The sequence below is a fragment of the Heterocephalus glaber genome, unplaced genomic scaffold (assembly GCF_053883595.1).
Source record: "Heterocephalus glaber isolate CG9 unplaced genomic scaffold, H.glaber_assembly_v1.0 deba00000901, whole genome shotgun sequence".
Lineage (NCBI taxonomy): Eukaryota > Metazoa > Chordata > Mammalia > Rodentia > Bathyergidae > Heterocephalus > Heterocephalus glaber.
Genome location: NW_028258171.1, coordinates 11,082,774 through 11,103,307, shown reverse-complemented (window position 1 = coordinate 11,103,307; position 20,534 = coordinate 11,082,774). Strand labels below are relative to the sequence as shown.

The 20,534-nt window shown below is 39.1% G+C and overlaps 1 long non-coding RNA gene across 17 annotated transcripts in view; it reads left to right on the top strand.

Moving 5' to 3' along the window:
* Positions 1 to 20,534, top strand: part of LOC147828824 (uncharacterized) — a 557,189-nt gene that overhangs the window by 159,839 nt on the left and 376,816 nt on the right. For 5 of the 17 annotated variants that reach the window (XR_015450081.1, XR_015450079.1, XR_015450077.1 and 2 more), the window contains one exon: positions 1,192 to 1,227. The exons of 11 other annotated variants lie outside the window; for them this stretch is intronic. This is a non-coding gene — a long non-coding RNA (uncharacterized LOC147828824). Of the gene's footprint in view, positions 1 to 1,191; positions 1,228 to 1,774; positions 20,293 to 20,534 lie in introns of those variants that run through there. One more of the 17 variants, XR_015450083.1, reaches the window with a different exon arrangement.

Here is a 20,534-nt window from a genome sequence, read left to right as displayed (position 1 = left end):
GAGGATAGCTACTCCTGCTTTTTTTCGCATTCCTGGTGCATGGAGTATTGTTTTCCACTCTTTAACTTTCAGTCTATGAATTTCTTTTTGAATTAAGCGTGTTTCTTGTATGCAGCATATTGTTGGATTTTGCTTCTTGACCCATTCTACCAGTCTATTTCTTTTGATTGGTGAATTGAGACCATTAACATTGATGGTTATAACTGATACATATTGACTTATCATTGTCATGACTTTTTCTTTTTGTTGGATTCTCCCCGTTTACATTTAATTTCCTGTTGTGCCCAATGGATTCATTCTGCAGGGCTTCCTGGGACTGTGATCCTCATTGTCTGATCCTAGGATATTATCTAAAATTTTTTGGAGTACTAGTTTGGTATTCATGAAGTTCCTAAGGTGCTCTTTGTCATGAAAGTATCTTTTTTCTCCATCAATTTTGAAAGATAGTTTTTCAGGGTACATCAATCTGGGTTGGAGGCTGTTTTCCTTCAGGGCTTGGAATATGTTACGCCAAGCTCTTCTTGCCTTGAGGGTTTGTGTTGAGAAGTCTGCTGTGATTCTGATGGGCTTTCTTTGTATGTGATTTTTCTTTTCTCTAATTGCTTGTAGAACTTTGTTGTTCTGTTGGGTTTCTGGAATCTTAACAATTATATGCCTATGTGTAGATTCTTTTTGATCAAGGCTAGTTGGAATCCTATATGCCTCACTTATCTGTATGTCAATTTCTTTTTCCCTGCTTGGTAAGTTTTCTGCCATTACTTCTGTGAACAGTTTTTTTTATGTCATCTGGACTCTCCTGTTTCTTTGTTGACTCCAATCAGTCTGATGTTATTCTTCTTTGCATCATCTAGCAGCTGCTGGATTGATTTCTCATGGTCCCTTACAATTTTGAAGCAATTTTTCTTTTCCTGGTCACTAATTGCAATCCTATCTTCTATATCTGAAATTCTGTCCTCACATAGGCTTATTCTGCTGTGTAACCTTTCAATGGAGTTTTTAATCTTCTGAGAATCTGTTTATATCTGTTGTATGGATTCCATTGGTTTCCTATGTTGGGATTCCATCATGTTCCTCAACTCCTCTATTTTTTTTTAATCTATGTCCTCTCTAGATTTATTAATCATGTCTTGCACTATGGGCACATTCTCTGCTGTTATCTGAGAAATTATTTCTGATTTCATTTTTTTCCAGATCCTCTTTTGTTGCCAGTTCAGGGAGTCCAGCTGGGTGAGTATCAGAGTGTTCCATATCATTTCCCCTTGTGGTTGGTGTAGGTGATCTGGAAGTCTGGTTTTGAGACTTGTTTACGTGTCTTCTCATTTTGATGTGGGGGAGTGCTGTTGACGCCCACAGGGCTCACCTTGTCTGTGCTGGGAGCGGCTGAATGAAGCCCCAGAAGCCCCTTCCTCTGGGCTGGGAACAGTGGAACGGTGGCCCAGAAGCCCCTTCCTCTGAGGTGGGAGTGGTGGAATGGTGGCCTGGAAGCCCCTTCCTCTGGACTGAGAATGGTGGAAGGTTGGCCCGGAAGCCAGTTCCTCTGGGCTGAGAGTGGTGGAAGGGCGGCTTGGAAACCTCTACCTCTGGGCTGGGAGCTGTTGTTATTTGTTGATATCTTGATAGCAGCCATTCTTTCTGGAGTGAGCACCACTCCTGTTCGGTATAGTTTTGTAAACATTAGCCACAGCAATTAGACAAGAGAAAGAAATACAAGGAATAAAAAGAGGAAATGAAAAAAAGATAGGAAATGAAGACGTTAAATTGTCATTATTTGCAGATGACATGACGCTCTATATAGAAGATCCCAAGAACTCCACCAAAAGTCTTCTAGACTTAATAACCAAATTCAGTAGAGTAGCTGGATACAAAGTCAACACACAAAAATCAATAGCTTTCCTGTATATGAACAAAGAGTCACTGAAAGAGGAACTGGAGAAACAACTCCCTTTATAATAGCATCCAAAAAAATGAAATACCTAGGAATCAACCTAATGAAAGAAATCAAAGAACTCTACTCTGAAAACTATAGCACTCTGAAAAGAGAGATCAAAGAGGATATCAGAAAATGGAAAGACATTCCTTGCTCCCAGGTAGGAAGAATCAACATAGTGAAAATGGCCATACTTCCCAAACTGCTATATAGATTCAATGCTATCCCAATTGAAGTTCCAACAGTATCCTTCCCAGACCCTGAAAAAACAATCCAAAAATTCATCTGGAACAATCAGAGACCTAGAATAGCAAAAGCAATTCTAGGCAACAAAGACAAGGCAAGGGGTATCACAATCCTCAACTTGAAACTCTACTATAAAACTAGAGTGATAAAAACAGCATGGTATTGGTGAAGAAACAGACCTGAGGACCAGTGGAACAGATTAGAAAATGCCAAGACAACTCCAGCCACACTCAGCCACCTCATTCTTGACAAAGGAGCCAAACACCCTCACTGGAGGAAAGATAGCCTCTTTAATAAATGGTGCTGGAAAAATTGGATTTCAACTTTCCAAAGATTAAAACTGGACCTATATCTCTCACCATGCACTAAACTAAAATTGAAATGGATTAAATATCTAAGTATTAAAACAGAAGCATAAATCAACTGGAAGAGCGGTTAGGTAGAACTCTTGAAGACATTGGTGTAGGAAAAGATTTCATGAACAAAACCTCAGTTGCCTTTGAACTAGCACAAACAATCAACAAGTGGGATCTCTTCTTATTAAAAAGCTTCTGCACAGCAAGAGAAACCACCAGCAGTGTGAAGAGACACCCCACAATGTGGGAAAAAAATCTTCACCTGCTGTTCCTCAGACAAAGGTCTACTAGCTAGAACCTATAAAGAACTTAAAAAGATCAGAACTCCCAAATTGAAGGACCCAATCCAAAAATGGGCATCTGAAATGAACAGACATTTCTCAGACAAAGAAGTAGAAATAGCAAAGAAAAATATGAAAAAATGTTCAACATCACTGGTCATTTGAGACATGCTGATGAAAACACTAACTCTTTCCAACCTCTAGGCCAAGTCTATGCATTTGTTTTCTCCTGCCTGAAATTCTTACCCTGTATCTGTGCATGGCTGGGTCCTCTTCATCCAAGTCTCAGCTTACTTCCCCAGAATGTCCTCCCTGACCACCCAGTCTCAAATAGCACAATTTCCTCAGTTCCTGTCTGGACACTCCATCCATATTTTACACATTTAATAGTAGCACTTAGTATTTTGTGTAAATATCTTATTAAACTATTGACTCCTTTTTGTAATCTGTGTCACTCCACTAGAGTATAAGTTTCATGAGGGTGCGGATGTTGTTTGCTTTGTTAAATGTGATTCTCTCCAGAGATCCCCTGACCAGGATCTTTCATACAGTAGGTGCTAATGAATGTTTGTTGAATAAGTGCCACTGAATGCTACCTGTATTTCTTATTTTGAAATGGGGCTCAAGTGATACCATTGAGATGCACTATAAAGAGCTCTGAATGCCAAAGAGATGTGTGAGAGCTTAGAGAGCCCTGGACAGTGCAACCTCTGAGATTGTTGGGACAAGTTTCTTTCCTCATTTCTGAATATCTGTGCTGTAGGCATTGTAAATTTCCCTCTTTATTTAGACTCTTGTATATGCAGAAGAGAGTTATGAGCTTAGGAACCTGGGAAAGTAAAATCAAATGACTTGATTACACTGTTTATTGCAGCAGGCACCTGGGAGCACTCTGGCCTCTATGTTTGAATGTGGTATTACTGGGTCTGGGGACTGAAGAGTGAATGAGTTTGAATTTAGTGTGCCAAGGGTAAACTCAACATATAGGCAGTTGTTAGCAGAGTGGAATGATAAAGGCATGATTATCTGAGGAAAGTGATTGGGGATTTAAAAACCAGACTAAATGTGATAATAAAGTCAGAAATTGAGCTTTATCAAAAGAGGGAAAAACAGAAGGAGGCATTAGGGAAAGATGTTACTTAGTTGGTAGAAAAACGTATATGGTGATATTTTTGGCTGTTGTTTATAGGGATAATGATAGGGGAAAATTATATTAAGAAAACTAGGGAGGGAATTTCTTGAAAATTAAAAAAATGGAAGTGAATTAAGTAACATCTTTTTCTTTATTGTTCCTAATAATATATAAGAACTTAGTAAGGAGAACAGAAATTTAACTTTTAGCCAGATATGAACTGGTGGAAATGCTAAGATGGAAGAAATACACATAAAAGAGTAATAAAAAGGTTTTTATTTTTATAATAATTTTCATTTATTGGAGAGATAATGTTTTATAGTGGAAAGAGCACTGGAATTTTATATTAGCTTTTCAGTGCTTGGACACAATACCTGACACCCATAACTTAGAGCAAGAAAGGTTTAATTTGCTTCTTGGTTTCAGGGGGTCAGTCCATGGTTGGCTGGTACCAGGGTAGAAATATCATGGCAGAAAGGCATGGTAGAGCAAACATATTTAGTTCATGATGCCTGGGAAGCAGAGCAGAACAGTGCCAGAGAGGAAGGGGTCAGGAACCACACACAGAACCAAAGTCACACCTCTAAGCTCTATCCAGACACACCTAAAAGTGTGCTTTGTAATTCCCCGGGTCATTTTAAAAATCCAGTCAAATGGAAGTTTTATAATTAATAGTCACAGCTTAGAATCAGAAGGAATGCATTTGAGTAATGATTGTTCATTCACAAAATACTAATTGATTAGTTATATTCCACATCTAGGCATTATTTGGTGCTCAGAGTACAACATGATCTTTTCCATAGGGAATAACTCTAGAGGAGGTTACAGGTGAGATGGAAATTAATTTTGACAGAGCATGTTAATGCTGTAGTAAATGAAGAACGGGGTGCTTTGAGAACACAGAATCCAGTGTGTGTGTGTGTGTGTGTGTGTGGTGGGGTGGGGAGTGGTGGTGGTGGCATTTGGGAATGTGCACTGAAGGAAGCAAACTCTAAGTTGAAACTGCAAATACTTCAAACTGGCTTGTGCCACAGGATCTTTCTCCCACCTGCTCCTTCTGCCTGGAGTGTTGTTCCCTCTGACTTCTGCACTGCTGACTTCTCAGGGTTTAGTTTGATGATTGCCTCCTCTGAGAGGTCTTTCCTGATCAGCCACTCCAAGGAAGTCTCAGAGACAGTCTTGACCAAATCACTATTTTTTTCTGGAGCATTTATCATTATCTAGTATTTTTATAGTTTGCCTCCTTATTAGAATATTTGTTCAATGAAAGCCTGGACCTTGTTTCTCCCATTCATAGCTGGGTCCCCAGGGTTTAGGCTGGTTCCTGGCTCAGAAGAAGTGCTCCACATATATTTATCATATAAACAAATGAATAAATGATAATAGTGGTTGGGAGAGGTTAAGAGAGACCAAAGAAGAGAGGAGGAAAATATTCTACCAGAGCATCCAACAGGTGGGAGTTCAGCTTCATTCCCAATCCCTATCAGGGTTTGTTGGAGAAATTGACTCATTTTTCCTCAGGGGGGTTTTCTTTGCTGTGTAAGGAGTTAGCTCTTCCATGTTGATGGGCTTTTATTTTAATATGTCCTTGTTCTCCTGCATATTTCAGAAATTGCATTTTAGCTCTGTCTTGATACCTTCTCCTGTATTCCAGCTCTGCCCCCGGGGTTATACATTTTAGATTTCAATGAGACTTAAAGAGTAAGGTCAATCCATGGACTCAAGACTCCATTTTGACTCTAAAAGTCTGAAGGAAAAGTTTAGCCTTAGGTATGTTTGAATCCATGTTACACTTCCCCAAGGACCTGGTGATGTGTGTTCAGAAAAGGAAACACACTTGAAATTGCTCTAGGTAAAGCAGAAGTAGGAAGGAAATTTTGCTCTGAAAGAAGTTACAATGCATGTAAGACAAATCAAATGTGGATTAAGCCCATCAGGCCCTCCTTGCCATGACGGTGAGTAATGCAGTCCAAATTGTGTGCTCAAATAATTTCCATTAATAGTGCCACCACCTAGGAACTGGCCTGGTGGTGCCTGGTCTGTAGGCCTCCTTCATATCTCACTGGCCTGAGGAATTTATGGTTCATAATACTGGGAACTACAGTACAATCAGGCAAGAAAGAAGTTGTATTGGAAGGATATTCTGGGACAGCTGTATCTCAGCAGTCTCACCATACACTAGAGTTGGATTTTCAGGCTCAGCAGGTCACTTTATTTTTCCGTTATTGGGTGATAGCCAAGCTTCCTTGGTTCTGACTCACCCACCTGAATAGCTGGTTTACACGGTTGAGTCTAGGGGAATCCTTTTGGTACAAAAGGTTCACTTGGGAGACCACATGCTTAATAAACATGGGAACAGAGTAGAATGTACACTCAATTTGAGAATAAATTTATATGGAAGTAGGAATAAAAGTCAAAGAAAAGCTAAATCAACTTTGAAGAAAGAAAGCAAGATTGAAGGGGGGCTTGCCCCATTAAGTTAAAGCATATTACAATGCCATAATAGTCAAAACAATAAGATTCTGGTACCAGAACAGAGAAGTAGACCTAATAGAACAGGATAGAGAATTCCAAGAAGACCCAGGTGGATATTGTGACTAGACTTTTGATAAAGTTGGCATCACAACAAATGGAGGAAAGGAGAGTGTGAAGTTTAAAGGTTTTCCTCCCTTCTTCTTCCTCCCTTTTTTTCTTCTGTCCACATTGTATTTGAGCTGTTCTCCATTGTGCTTGGGCCCATGCAGTGGAGGAGGAGTCTCTTTCCACTTCCCACCTTAGGAAGCCAGGTGGAAAGAAATGAGGGAAAGGAGGCAGTGTTCAGTGAGTGGGACTTCTTTCTACTCTTGTCAATAATTTAGTTAGAGGAGTCTAAAGAGTGATTTACAGGTGCAACCCTGATTAGTACAATCCAAATTTAATAAAGTCACTTTGGACAGCCTGCGTCCTTGTCCCATAGCCTTTTTGAGGTGTTTCAACCTTAAACTCCAAATTCAATACTCAGGGCTTCAGATAGTAAGGTGGTTTGGTGAAAGCTTTAAGGAGTGACAAAGAAGAGGTCTTAAAATTCCTCACATGCCATCTCTGTTCTCAGCCCTGTCCTGTTTCAGCTCACCTCTTATTTCCACTCCATATCTAGTCTTTTCATTACCCTGACCACTTCAGCCCCTGACCATCTCATACAGCTTTCTCAGAAAAGTCAAAGAAAGTGCCCTTAGAATGTAAGAGGAATTGCCTGTAGTTAGTAGTTTATTTGTCCTTTGCCTAGAATTTACTCTATGGCCTCTCATCCTTTCTTGCTCTTGGGAAATTATAGGTAGCTCCTGCCAAATTATGGTCCCCAGATCATAGCTAGCCTTTCCTGGGAGGCAGAGATACAATTAGCTTTGGTTGTAAAGAGTTGGTTCTTTCCTTGATTTCAGGGTATGACTCCTCTTTTGGCTTTTATCTTACCCTGTACATCCTTCAAAGACTATTTCTAGTGCTAATTATCTGCAATAGTAGTTCTTCTGTCATTTTTGAGGAGAATGGCTTATTGTTTGAAACTTTGGTATAAGAATAGATTGGGATAATGACTTTTCTTGCTTCATGAACTTTAAAATGTTAATTTTGTATTTATTTGATGGAAATGGCAGATATTCTCCCTTGTGTGTGCTTAGGATAGAAAACAAAGTTTCAGCAGATAAAAGAAATAAAACCCTTTATTTGGAAAGTAAAGGAATGAGTGGAATAGGTCAGATTGGTCTCTTCAATGTTGAGCCTCTGAGACCTGATATTATCTCACTCTTTAGCTCAGCCTGAAATTCTACCAGTCAGAAACTCATTTGGGTAGACAAACACCTGATAAAAACATACAGGTAGGATTACTCTCTTCTTCTTCCATGTTTCTGCATTAGTTACCTCTTGCTATGTAACAAACCACCCAAAATGTAGTGGCCCAATTATTTTATTGGCTCATAATTCTGTGTGTCAGCAATTGGGCTGGCATCAGACAGGTGGCCTTCTGCTACACTTGCTTGGGGGACTCATGCAGAGCTGAAGATATCAGTTGAAATGGCTTATCTCTGCTGCATGTGGCTTATCCTCTAGCAGTCTAGCCTGAGCCTTCTCACATGGTAATGGTATCTGGACATCAGACTACAGCAGGGGACTAACACTAGGTTCAGAAGCTGGAGGCCTAAGCCATACTGGGAATGTGTTGAGGTCACACCCTCTGAGTTTTATGGAGAGCAGGGGGCATCAGGCAGAAGTAAGAGTCAGGACTGAGGCTGGGGGCCAGGAAATGGATAGCAGTGGAGTTCAGAGAGAAGGCCCGAGAAGGGGTTTCAGGATCTATGTTGGGTTAATAGGTGGTTTCATTCAGCAGCACCATTCAGATGCATCTAGGAAATGCAAGACTGTGGATGCCAGGGACTCTCAGATAAAGTCACCTGTGTTTAGTATACCTCACAAAGGGGCAGGGTTTTGCCGAGTGTTGAAGCAGAGGTTAGTTCCTCTAAAAAGCCAGATAGTTCTCTGCACATTCCTCCTTCCTCACCTCACTTCCACAATTCACCATTCAAATAGCTAAAATCTCATTTCTTCTATGAAGTGTCCCCTGACTTCCCTTCTGCCCTTCTATTTTCTTTCTTTTTTTGCTCTTCTATTTTCTTAAAGCATCTGATACCTCTTCAGCTGTGAAGACCCTTCTATCAGTTGTCTTTATTTTCTTCTAAATCTAAGATGCAAACTTTCAAGGAACAGAGATTTATTTTACATTTTCCTTCTGTAAAAATAGTGGCCTCCATGTAGTAAATGGTCACTAAGCATTTCTTGTTTGGTGTATAGATGAGCCTTGCATAAACACTCTCTAAAATTAGTGGTTTTCAACTCCACATGTATTAGCTCACAGGCTAGATTGACATGTGGAGTAAAGCCAGCCAGGAAGCCCTTCTGGTGGTGCCAGCTGGTATGGTGGTGGCCAGGTGTTCTCAGATGGCTTCAAACATGTCTGCTGTTTGGCAGGCCATCGCTGGAGATTTCTGACTGTGGTTCTCCTCCTTATGGTTTCTTTTTCTTCCCCCCGGTACCAAGGGTTGAACTCAGGAACTTGGGCTTGCAAGGCAGGTGCAGTGCTACTTAGCTAAATCCCTGGCTCCTTATGGATTCTTTTCCTCCAGAAGGATAGCTTGGGTTTGTTCAGACAACCCATGGTGGTTTCAGGATTTTCATACAAATACAGCAAGAAAGAGGGAAAGCCCAATGACAAGTGCTTTTAAAGTTCTTACTATACTACATTTGTTAATAATCTATTTGCCAAAAGAAGTCAGATGGCCAAGCCCAGATGGGACAGGTGGAGGAGTAGGTTCTACCTGTTAATGAGAGTAGTTGCAAAGACACATTGCAAAGAAGCACGCATTCTGTGAAAGAAAGGATTGTGGCCATTATTGCCATCAACTAGAGCCTGCCTTTGACAGTCACTTATTTGCATTCCTCCCACAGGCAAAGTATTCCCACCCCAGGAACCCAAAAGTCTCATCCTAATTATGGCATCAGGCTTAAAGTCTAGGATCTTGTGATCTCTGTCAGGTCCACTTGGGGCTTCTTTAGAAGGAATGCTCTTGACCAAAGAGCTGTGAATTAAAAAGACAAGTTACAGGGCTCCCTTGGATAACCACAGTGAATATTTTGGTTCAAAAAGGGAAGAAAAAATAATAGGAATTGTATAGCACTCAGTAGCCCACAGCCATGCTGAAATACGACCAAACACATGCCACTGGGGAGCATTCTCTGTGGGATCCTGGCTTGATTCTGCTCCCAGGCAGTGGATACCTAGTCTATTGTACCTCCTGGCTTTAGCTCCCTTTCTAAGATAGCTTTGATTTCTGTAAGAATGGCTGATGTTTGTAGCTGAGTAACTTTCCCAGCTTGTTTCTTTCTCACGTGGGAGTCCAGAGGCTTTTCTTCATTTTTATCTGCATTAGTCCATTTTGGTCCAAGTTGGCATCATTTTATCAGCACCAGTCTCTTAAAATCTTGAAAAATTGTATTCAGACTTACTCTACTCAATAACAGTTCTATGTACGATTCTGAGAAGGGTCCTCTTTCCTATGGGAGACGTGCCAGGAGATAGTGGGACAGTAATCTTATTGGAAACACCTGGTGTATCTGGGAGGGCTTTAGTGACTGGCTTCAGTCTTTCAGGGTGTTGACAAATGGGCTTGCAGGGCATCTTGATTTGATCTTTATTCTGAGGCTGTTTCTTAACTACTAGCTTGAGAGATTGGAAATGAGAAACAATTTTATTATAATGAGCAAACTCTGGATCTTCTATGTATCCTTTAATTCCACCTGCAAATCATACAGTTCTTCCACCAGCTCATCTTATTATAATCAGCTAAATAAGCCAATTGACACTTTCAACATTCTACCTGGAAATCATCTTGTCACAAGGCCCACAATTTCATTAGGTTATAGTCTATCTTTTAAATTTGCTGTAAATGATAGTTTTGTCTTTTCTTTCCCAGTACTAGGGGTTGAACTTGCACCTTTACACTGAGTTACATCCCCAGCTTTAAAAAAAATGTGATGTGATCAAAATATATGGTGAATATTTAATAAAGGATTAATTACAGTAAAAGACACATTATCATTATCCCTCTGAAAAGTTCTCCCTCTCTTCAAACATACTAATCCTAATTCTTGCCACTTTCTTTCTTTCTTTTTTTTTGGTACTAGGGATCGAACTGAGGACCTTGCACTTGCAAGGCAGGCATAGTGCCACTGAGCTAAATCCCTGGCCCTTGCCACTTTCTGAAGTAGCTCTGAAAGGCCTCTTCCTGAATGTCTGTAGGAGGTATGATAAAAAAATACGGTGAGTCCAGCTGCCAAGTGCCATCCAATGGAAAGGCAGACTCATAAACACATTAATGGTAGGCTTTAATCTACACATTCACAGGATCTGGTACTGTGTGACTTCTGGCTCTTCCTCAGATTCAAAATGATCACAAAAGGTAAATGTTTGAATCAGTTCAGGACATCAAGGTAGCCATGACAGCACAACTAAAGACACTCAGGAAAGAGGACTCCAGAACTGCTTCAGAAAGTGGAAGAATGATGGGATAAGTGTGTTTGAAGCTAAGGGAAATATTTTGAGGGGGATTGATGGCAATGAGTCTTTTACTGTATTACACTAAAAATTTTGAATATTCATTGTATCTTTCAATTAAATTTTGTTTTTTGAAATTTCAGATAGGGTCTCACTAAGTTACCCACGCTGGACTTGAACTTTCAGTTTTCCCACCCTGCCCTCTCAGAGTGCTGGAATTACAGGCATGCACCTCCATGTCTGGTTCCAATTGTTTCTTTATGACATAATATGGAGTATTATCTTTCTAGCCTTCTAGAGCAGGCTCTTCATTTCTTTTCCAGTCTCTACTATGTCCTTGTTATAAGAGTTGACTAACATTTTCTTTGCTTCTTTTCCAGGTTCTGATTGTTACTTGATCTTAGAGCCAGTGCTACATATTTTAGATTTTATCATATCAGCACTCTAATTCTGGAAACAGTTTATCTCTTAGTTAGATTCTGCTTGTCACAAACCACCCCTAAACCTGGTGATCTAAAACAGCACACATTATTTTTTCACAGTCTGTTGGTAAGTTGGGTAGGTTTTCTGATTTAGATTCCTAGACTGGGCTGGAATGTATAGGATTGTCGCCTTCACAGGTCTGGCATTGCTTCAGTGCTTCAAGGGGATAGAGATGACTTGGTTAAGTGTCTGCCATCATTTGGGAGATGGCTCGAGCTGCTCATGTTGTGGTGATGGCAGATTCCTAACTGCAAAAAAGTTGAGCACTTTTTGTGTTTCTTCTTGTGTTGTCTCACTTGTCAAAATGAGGCCCAGAGTTGTGGGACAGAACTGTCTGAAGGCATGGGGAGGGGAAGGGGACTTTGCAAACAAGCTACTACCTTTGTAGTATCTCTTTTAGGAATTTTATTTCTGTTTAGTATTTGTTCCATTCCACAGAGAGACCTTGCAAAGAAGTAGCATGCAATGTTTTGTATCTATATTTTCTAGTATTTCAAATTAATATGCATGTGAAATAATCATGAACTATAAGGGGAGACTTTTTTTTTTTGGTACCGGGGATCAAACTCGGGTCCTTGCGCTTGCGCAGCAGGCAGCAAAACCGCTCAGCTAAATCCCCGGCCCAGGGCAGACTTCTTACCTGTACAAATGAGGAAATAAACATTGTGTGCTTAAAAGAATGTTTCTTTCTTCATTATTTTGGGCAAAGAATTGTGCATATTTTTGATCCTTTTCAACAAAATATGTTTTTAATTCTTTGAAAATAGTTAACATCATAGACACATATACAAAATCTAGGAATCAAAGAAAAACTGTTAAAGATGTTTTTACATCTACTGTTTTATGGCATTAGCAATAATAGCTCTGATTATTTAAAACATCTAAGTACTTCCAACTATTATATTGACAGAACTCAATTAAGAATTTTAAAGGAGAAACTCATAGTGGTCATGTCTAAATGAAGAAAAAGAAGCAGAAGAGCAAGAGAAATATGGGAAGCAATAAACAGAGTTTTGCAAAAAATATAGTTTGGTGAGAAGGTGGTAAATCAAAAGTGCTATTAAAAATCAGCCTTAGGCTAGAAGGTTAATTAAAAGGGAAATGAAATAGCATTGAAAGAAATTTCAGTTTACGATGAAGAAGTCTTTTAATGGAGAAAGTAGCAAATACTATTGTAGAGAAAGTATTTGCTTCCTTCTCATCCAAGGCTCTTCTACTCCAGAATTGCAGAGAGGAAGATGAGAATGGCTGTGTTCTGGATGACTGTGTTTCCTCCATATTCATACACTGAAACTAATCACCAGTGTGATGGTATTAGGAGCTGAAGCTTTGGGTATTAGGAGCTGAGCTAGGCCATCAGAGCAGAGTTCTCATCATTAGGATGAATGCCCTCATGAACGAGGCCCCAGGCAGCTGCCTTGCCTTTTCACCACATGAAAAACAGCTAGATGGTTCTGTCTGTAAGGCAGAGAGCAGGCACCAATTCTGTTGGCATCTTGACCTTGAACTTCTCAGCCTCCAGAACTGAGAGAAATGAATGTATGTTTTTTATAAGCCATCTGGTTTGTGCAGCCTGAATGGACTTAGAGAATAAGGAAGGTATATTAGTCACATTCAGTTCACTACATTCTGTGACAGATTACAGAGGCGGATATGGTCGAAGAAAGCAAATGACAGGTTGATTTGACAGTGCTCCAAAATCTGCAGGGAAAAACCACACAGTAACACAACAGCAGGGAAGCCAGCAGGCTGGGCAGTAGGGAGAAGGGAAGGTGAGCACATTAATTCAGAATCAGCTTTTGCTTAAATAGGAGTTGGCATAATGGCAGAAACCTCTAAAAATTTCAGACAAAATATTAACTACTCTACAAGCTAGGTTGACTCTTGAGCTTAGGAAAATTAGGAGATAAAAGGAGAGTGGAATTATGAGTTCCCTTTAAAGGTGCTGTAGGGGTGAATATTATCTCAAAAATAGTAGCTTAAGTGTTTCAGTGTCACTAATGTACAAATTAGAAATTGCCTTGAAAAATAGGAAATAATTACAAAGCCCATTAGAATTTTACATTGGTTATGGGAAAAATAGTAGAAATAACCTCTTCAGGCTTAATGAAGGAGTGTAGTTAAAGGGAGATTTTGATACAGTGAGTATGCTTTTATGATAGAAGGGTATTTTTGTTTAATTATCTTGCTCATGGAGAATATTTGTGTCTCAATGTAAGATGAATACAGGGAGGCTGTAAGGAAATTTCCTTTCATAGGGTATTAAAATAAAAAATGTCAGAGGGTGATGATGATGAGAATTTAAAAGAACTTGTAAAATAAATAAATAAAAGAACTTGTAAAACAATAGGACTTGGAATTTTTATAATTAAAAAATTACATAAAGACATTCATTCATATTGTAAAACACTTGGAAATTAGTGGAAAAATCAACAATCCCAAGACCAAATCACAATTACTATTATTATTTTTGTATTAAGGTGTATCTTAAAACATAATTTTATTTGTGGTCAATGCATATTTTTCAGCTGGCCTTTTGTCATTCAACATACTATTATAAGCATGTAAATGAATTATAATTTTAGAATGTTTAACATACTTTTGTTTCTTTAATAGTCAACTTTTGCATCTAAATTTTTTGAGGCATAGAAGAGCATGAGGTTATAGAATCAATGTCAAGTCTCAAACCAGAAGGCCAGAGGCCTCTGGGATCCTCACTCTGCATCTATTTCACCAGTGTTCTTTGCTAATAGAACCCTGATTTCATCCAGTAAAATTCAGGGGAGGGTGACCTCATCTGCAACTTTAGGGTCCAGCTTTGGCCTGGTCAATCAGATGAGAAGGTGGGAGGTGTTTCCTTGCTCTTTGGAGGACACTGGAAGAAACAGCCCTTTTGCTCCATGCCTGGAGTTGTGTCAGTAGACAGGAGAACCTAAAGGAATTTAAATCAACTCACTCTGAAACTTCTGGGCATCTTTGTGTTTAAACACACAATTATGTATTTAATGCTCATGATTTATTATTTTTGATATACAATATAAATATTTCTTACCTTTACAAAGCCAAAATGAAATATTTATTACCAAATAAACTAGCTTGGTGGATTCAGTACTTACTGTGCCCTGCGCCTACTGAAAGGCATTAAGAAATGGCAAAGGATGGTTCTGTTTTTGGGAATGAATGCTCACCTGGAGTAAGTCCAATGCATAAGCCTTAGGAAAGTTGTCTTCTGCTGTACTTACTTGCCTGTGGGCATCTTATTCTCATTTAGAAATTCCCTTGTCACAACTTATAAGAAGGAAGTTTAACAAAATAAGCACATAAACTACAAACTTCGGCCCCTGAAAAATCATCAACAGCAAATATTCTCAAGTTTCATTGCTCTGTTTCTTTTCCTTTGCTCACCTGAATGTTTCCCAGCAGGCATGGTTTCCCTGCAGATCTAACCTGCTCCGCCTAGTGTTCAGGTTCCTGCTCTTCTCATTGTGTTCCAGAAAACTGCAGAAAGAAATGCATGGAGACACAGAATTTGGGTAAAATAATAAAAATTTTACTTTCAAGTAGGCAGGACCGCCAGAAACTGGTCTGGTTAGTGTCCCGTGCCCTGCGTTCTTTGTTATTCACCTTCTATACTTTTGTTAGTCATTATCTCATCCCTAGTGGTCTTTCTTAAGTAAATAAAGTTCCAATTTCTGCTTAATGGTTAAACACAGGTGGTTTCTGTCACTGATTACAGTCCTAAACACATGACAGTTAAGGCACATGTATCACAAGTTTGTTCAGGGATTGTCACTTTGTTCTTCAGAGCTAAGATGTTATCTATAGTGGAGCTACAGATCGAAGGGGCAATACAATTTTCACTTTAAACAACAAAAACAATGGGCTAAGGCAAGGTTTTAAAGTGATACACTACATATTTTGCTTCCACAAGTACTTTAATAGCTAATTTACTAAACTTACTTTAAAACTTTTCTCTGTCAATTGTACCACATCACCGTGGGTATGGGTTCCCACAGCATCTTCCAGAGTGCATCCACTCTCCTTTGGAAGCCTCCAGAAGGGTCAGAAGAAGGACTGAGCCCTCTCCCTAACCCTGTTTTCCTTCCCAACTTTCCACAAGCAGTCGGTCCCTGGTCATCTCAGCAATTCTCAGTTTACTATCTCACTGGACATGGGAAAAGCAAATGTTGTCCATGCTCACTGTCTGGGAAGGCTGCCTCTGGTGACTCCTAGCAGCCAAAGTCTTTTGTCTAAACTGGGCTACCTATGTGAATATTAATGTTTACTTGATTTAAAACAATTCTAAAACTGTCTGACAATATTAAGAAAGAAATTGACAACAGAAGAAAAAAGCTTTGTCTCATCAAGGAGATCCTTTTTTAATAAGTATATACTTCTGCTTTTTTTCTGGACATATATGAAGCATTTTACAAAGTTGAATTGTGAAGTGCAATTTACATTCTTTTGTACATTTCTATGTAAACAAGCTCACATGTTGTTGCATGGTGCTATAGAGATATTGTTGGTGACTTGATAAAATCAGGCATGGTAACTCCAAATCCTTTAATCGTGATTTGTCCAGAGGTATGTGGGTGACCTACAAGATCCAGTTCTTCTGTTGGATATTGTTACCTTTGTAAGTGATGGTAATTACTCAGCAACCGTTTGTTACCACAAGGTCAGCTATCAGCCAGAAGACACAGTGAGGATGGCAAATCTTGATTAAGCAAGACGAGGTATGTAAGTAAAATGAACATACCACAGTCCTTGCTCTGCAGAATGCAATCTATCGGGGGAAGAAAAATGGTAGCAAGAAATTATAATACAAGGCCAATGTGATGCTTCTTTTAGTGCCATCATTACTGACCTATATTCTTCTTCAGGTAATAGTCCTAGGTTTCAGTCATCTTTAGCATGTTCCATCAGGTCACCATGTATTACTGGGCTTAATTGTCTCCAATTTGTCAAACTAAGGGGTTGGACTTTTTGAGTTCTAAGTCACCTCTAATCATTAACAAAACTATTTTATGTTTTTCTCAGACTCAGTTGTGATAGCTTTGTATGTGAACAACTGAATGAATGACTCCCAAAAGACTTTTGTTTGTTTTTGAGAGTGCCAAGAAGTAATAGGGATATGAGAACAGAATTATGGAGAAATGCAAAGTGCACAGCTGTTTGGTAGGCAGGAGAAAAGTGAAAATGGATAGCAGCGAATTAGAGACATTTTGCAAATCGATAAAACAAAACCCAGGCAATTCTATTATGGATTGAAAAGATAAAATGACAATATGTTCTGGAACAGAATAATTACTTATCCATGAATAGATATGAATTGGAGGGTGACCTGAGTGAAAATTTAAGACTGCGAAGGGCGCAGAGCTAATTGATCATGGTCCTTCGTGTGTTGTGTCCCTCAGATCAGCTCAGGAGGTCACTGGTGCTGATTGGGTGGTGAGTCAGAACAAATGAGAGGAAGCCCTTTCCACTCTGGGTTCTAGTGTGCCGATTCACTGCCCCTGTATTTCAGCCACAGATATAGAACCCAGACTCGAAATGACAAGTTTACTTACGAGCAAAGCAGGATCTGTAGTTGAACACATACCACAAGATAATGAAATTTTCTCTTTAGAAGTCAGCTGTTGCCCTGGAGGTTAGGAAAGAAAAATTTCCCTGAGCTGAAATTGTTCAACTGGCTCGATGCACATGTTAGATGTATAAACATGGCTAATATTGACTTTGACATATTGTAGTTTCAGATCTTTAATTTATTAGTTGTTGCAGGACTGCCCCAAATTGTCTGACCCTGCTTTGAAAACACTGGATTCCTTTAATTACTTACTGGTAATTTATTAGAATTAAGAAAGTAATCAAATGCTCACCATAAAAGCAGGTATAGAAGGGAGATAATTTAAACTTACATTTAAAGACAGTCTTCCATCTGTGGCTCTTCTTGAGTCAGATTCTATTTTGCACTGAGGAGTATTTCTTGGGTGGAAGTTTGGAGTTTATGATTAACTTTTGGAAGGTTTCCCTGCACAGGATGTTTTATGATGAGCCCTAACTCTCTGGCAAAGATGGAGAATCTTTTCCTCTGCAGAGCTGTTCCAGTTTTAAGTGCTTTTAGGCCACACTTTATAAACCATTTAAATCTGGGTTTCTGTCATAATTAGGTTAAAAGCCCTTTGTTTGATACAGTGTTTTTTTAATAGTTCTTGTATTCACTAAAAATAAAACAAACTTATTTTTTTCTAATTATGAAAATAATTCATGCCTTTGTAAAATTTATATTGCATGAAGACATAATGCATGAAGTGAAAATGCTTCATAATCCCATGCTCGGAATTAGTCACTATTATTATCAATTTGTTACATATTTCTTTATAACTTATTTTTATCTATTCCCTCAATATATTGCATTTCAACATATATGTTTCTTTTCTTTGTTTTATCTTTATCTGACCCTCGACTTTTTTCCCATATAACTATATACTTTGCTCACTTTTCCATGCCAGTATTTATACATCTACCTTATTCTTTTCAATGGCTGAATATATGGCAAACATGAAAGTGGGTTTTGGGTGTTTTTTTTTTTAATGAAGCAGAGGACAGAATTTATGGAACTAATGAAGATCTAAATATAGATACTAAAAGAGTGGGCTACAGTATAGTCTTTATTTTATCACTGCCTCTTCTGTTTCAACGGTATCTGCTAGAATTGCTTGTCATAGTCAACAATGACTTCCTCTTGAAGAATCCAGCAAGACATTCTCTATCTCTTCTTTCTGGACCAAGACAAAATTTCCCCGGAGTTGCTGAATGGGGAGTGGAGAGAATGAGGGGTTGTTGGCTATTACCACTCATCTTGCTTCGCATAATTTTTGATTATCATTTTTTGTTTTATTTCATTTTTTCACCCAAAAGAAGTTTCAGAGTGAAATGTAGCTACTCCCAATGTGATCATAGGTCACATACCCATAATTTTTCATATTAAAATGGTCATTAAGTTTTTTCTCTGTTATACCTGAGAAGCATACCTCTGGATCTGAGTTTAGAAGTGTTGGTCCTGTGTCCATTTCACCCTTCTCCAAGATTTTAGGCTAGTCATGAATGGGTGTTCCTGAGCGCCCTTCTCTCTGTGATTGAATTGGAGTGCTGCTTCAGAGGCAAAGTATCCCTGCTCTTTGTGTCACCCCATCACCAATGAGCATGGGGATCTTAATGAAATGGGAATGTGTGGCTTGGCTGTGTAGAAAGGACAGCTCCAGGCCTGTTGTGGTCTGCATTGATTGCAACACTGTCCTGTGCGAATGAGGGAAGAGAGTTAGGTCTTTTTGTTTTTCATGAAGACAAAATCTGCTCTCATATTCCCTATGTATATGTTCCACTTTGCACTGGCTAAAGGAAAGAAATATGAGAAATATTTCCCAGATCCTGGATCTTATCCATTTCCAGTTCCCACAAAGCAGAATGATGTTGATTCATTGTGGCAGGATAATATATTGAAATATTGATCGTATTTTTGTTCTTCCTGTACTTTTTGCTCCCCTTTTCTTTTCAGGTAGCTGGGCTTGGTGTTCACTTGCTATAGAGCAGTGTTATTGATGTTTGGTTGAAAAAAATAGAACCATTTGTCTTTCTGGGTTCCTCCCTCAGAAGCCTGGGCTCCCTGAGGGGGGTTTGCTTGTCAAGGGTCAGGGGAGAAAGGAAAGGAAGATGGATCAGAGAGCACCATGGATCACTGTGCTTAGCTGCATGTGGTGGAGGTGGCCAGACCTCAGGGAAAAGTCTCCCACAGAGCTGCACGAACCTGACACAGGCCTGCAACTCTCAGCCTCCCACAAAGTCCCCTGCAGCCCAAGCAAAGCACGGAAGCAGAGAGCTGCTGCTGACTTCAAGCTAGGCGGGCACAGAACTGCTGAGGACTGTGGAGAGAGAGGATTTCCCCCAAATGTACTCGTTCATTCTTTTGTCACGAAACCTCAAGTCCGTCCATGACTCCAAGTGGAGCAAGTTCCAATAATGGCTGGGCTTGAATCTCCAGCCCAGTTCAAGTATATTCATTTTATTACATTTTAATTACATGTTTGCAGTACATAATGATTTCATTCCTCGTCGGGAGTTGGTATATGTACATAACACATCTTAATTCTTTTTTCATCCACCTTCCCAGTGAATTCATTTTAAAATGAGAAAGAATTGGCATATTCCTTCACATGTGAATTTGTGCTATGAGTTAAAATTTTGTATTGTGAAAAAAGCCCTGTTTTAGCCCAAACTATGATGTCAAGCAGTAACACCTCTCCATATCATTTCTCTGTGTTTCCACTTGTTATGCATATACCGTAATAGTTCATGTTGTTGGCTTCTGCATTTTTCAGAGGCTTGCTTATCTTTTCTTTATCTGCCAGGGAAAATTTTGACCAAATGCTTCACAATCCCCATTTTAATTTCACTATGACACCAGTTAAACAAACGGACCTCAGCCTAAAGAGCAGGGCAAAAATCATGAAGAAAATGAGTCTATTTTATTTACTTTTATTTTTATTTATTTATTTTATTACTTAAATTCTTTTATTGGTACATTTTAGGTATACAACACATTTACATTTCTCATTGGGAATTGTACCTTTACATGATGCATCTTGGTTCTTTTTATTTCCCCATTCCTAGCCCTCCCTTCACCCCCTCCACCCTTCCCTATTTACAAAAACTTTGTTTCCATTTTCTCCATTTCTCATCATTTTTCCTTTCCCTTCTTTCCTTTCCCCTGCCCCTTCCACTACCCCTACCCCTTTGGACCTTTTCTTCCTATTTTGCATTATCAATTATTCATTCTAATCATTGTTACATTTTAGGTATACAATATAATGACATTCATCATTGGAAATTTGCACCTTTACATAACCTCTCTTGGTTCTTATTTTTCATCCTTGCCCAGCCCTACCTTCAACCCCCCCATCCTCCCTATTTACAAAGACGTTGTTTCCATTTTTCCATATAGAAAATGAGTCTATTTTACAATGTA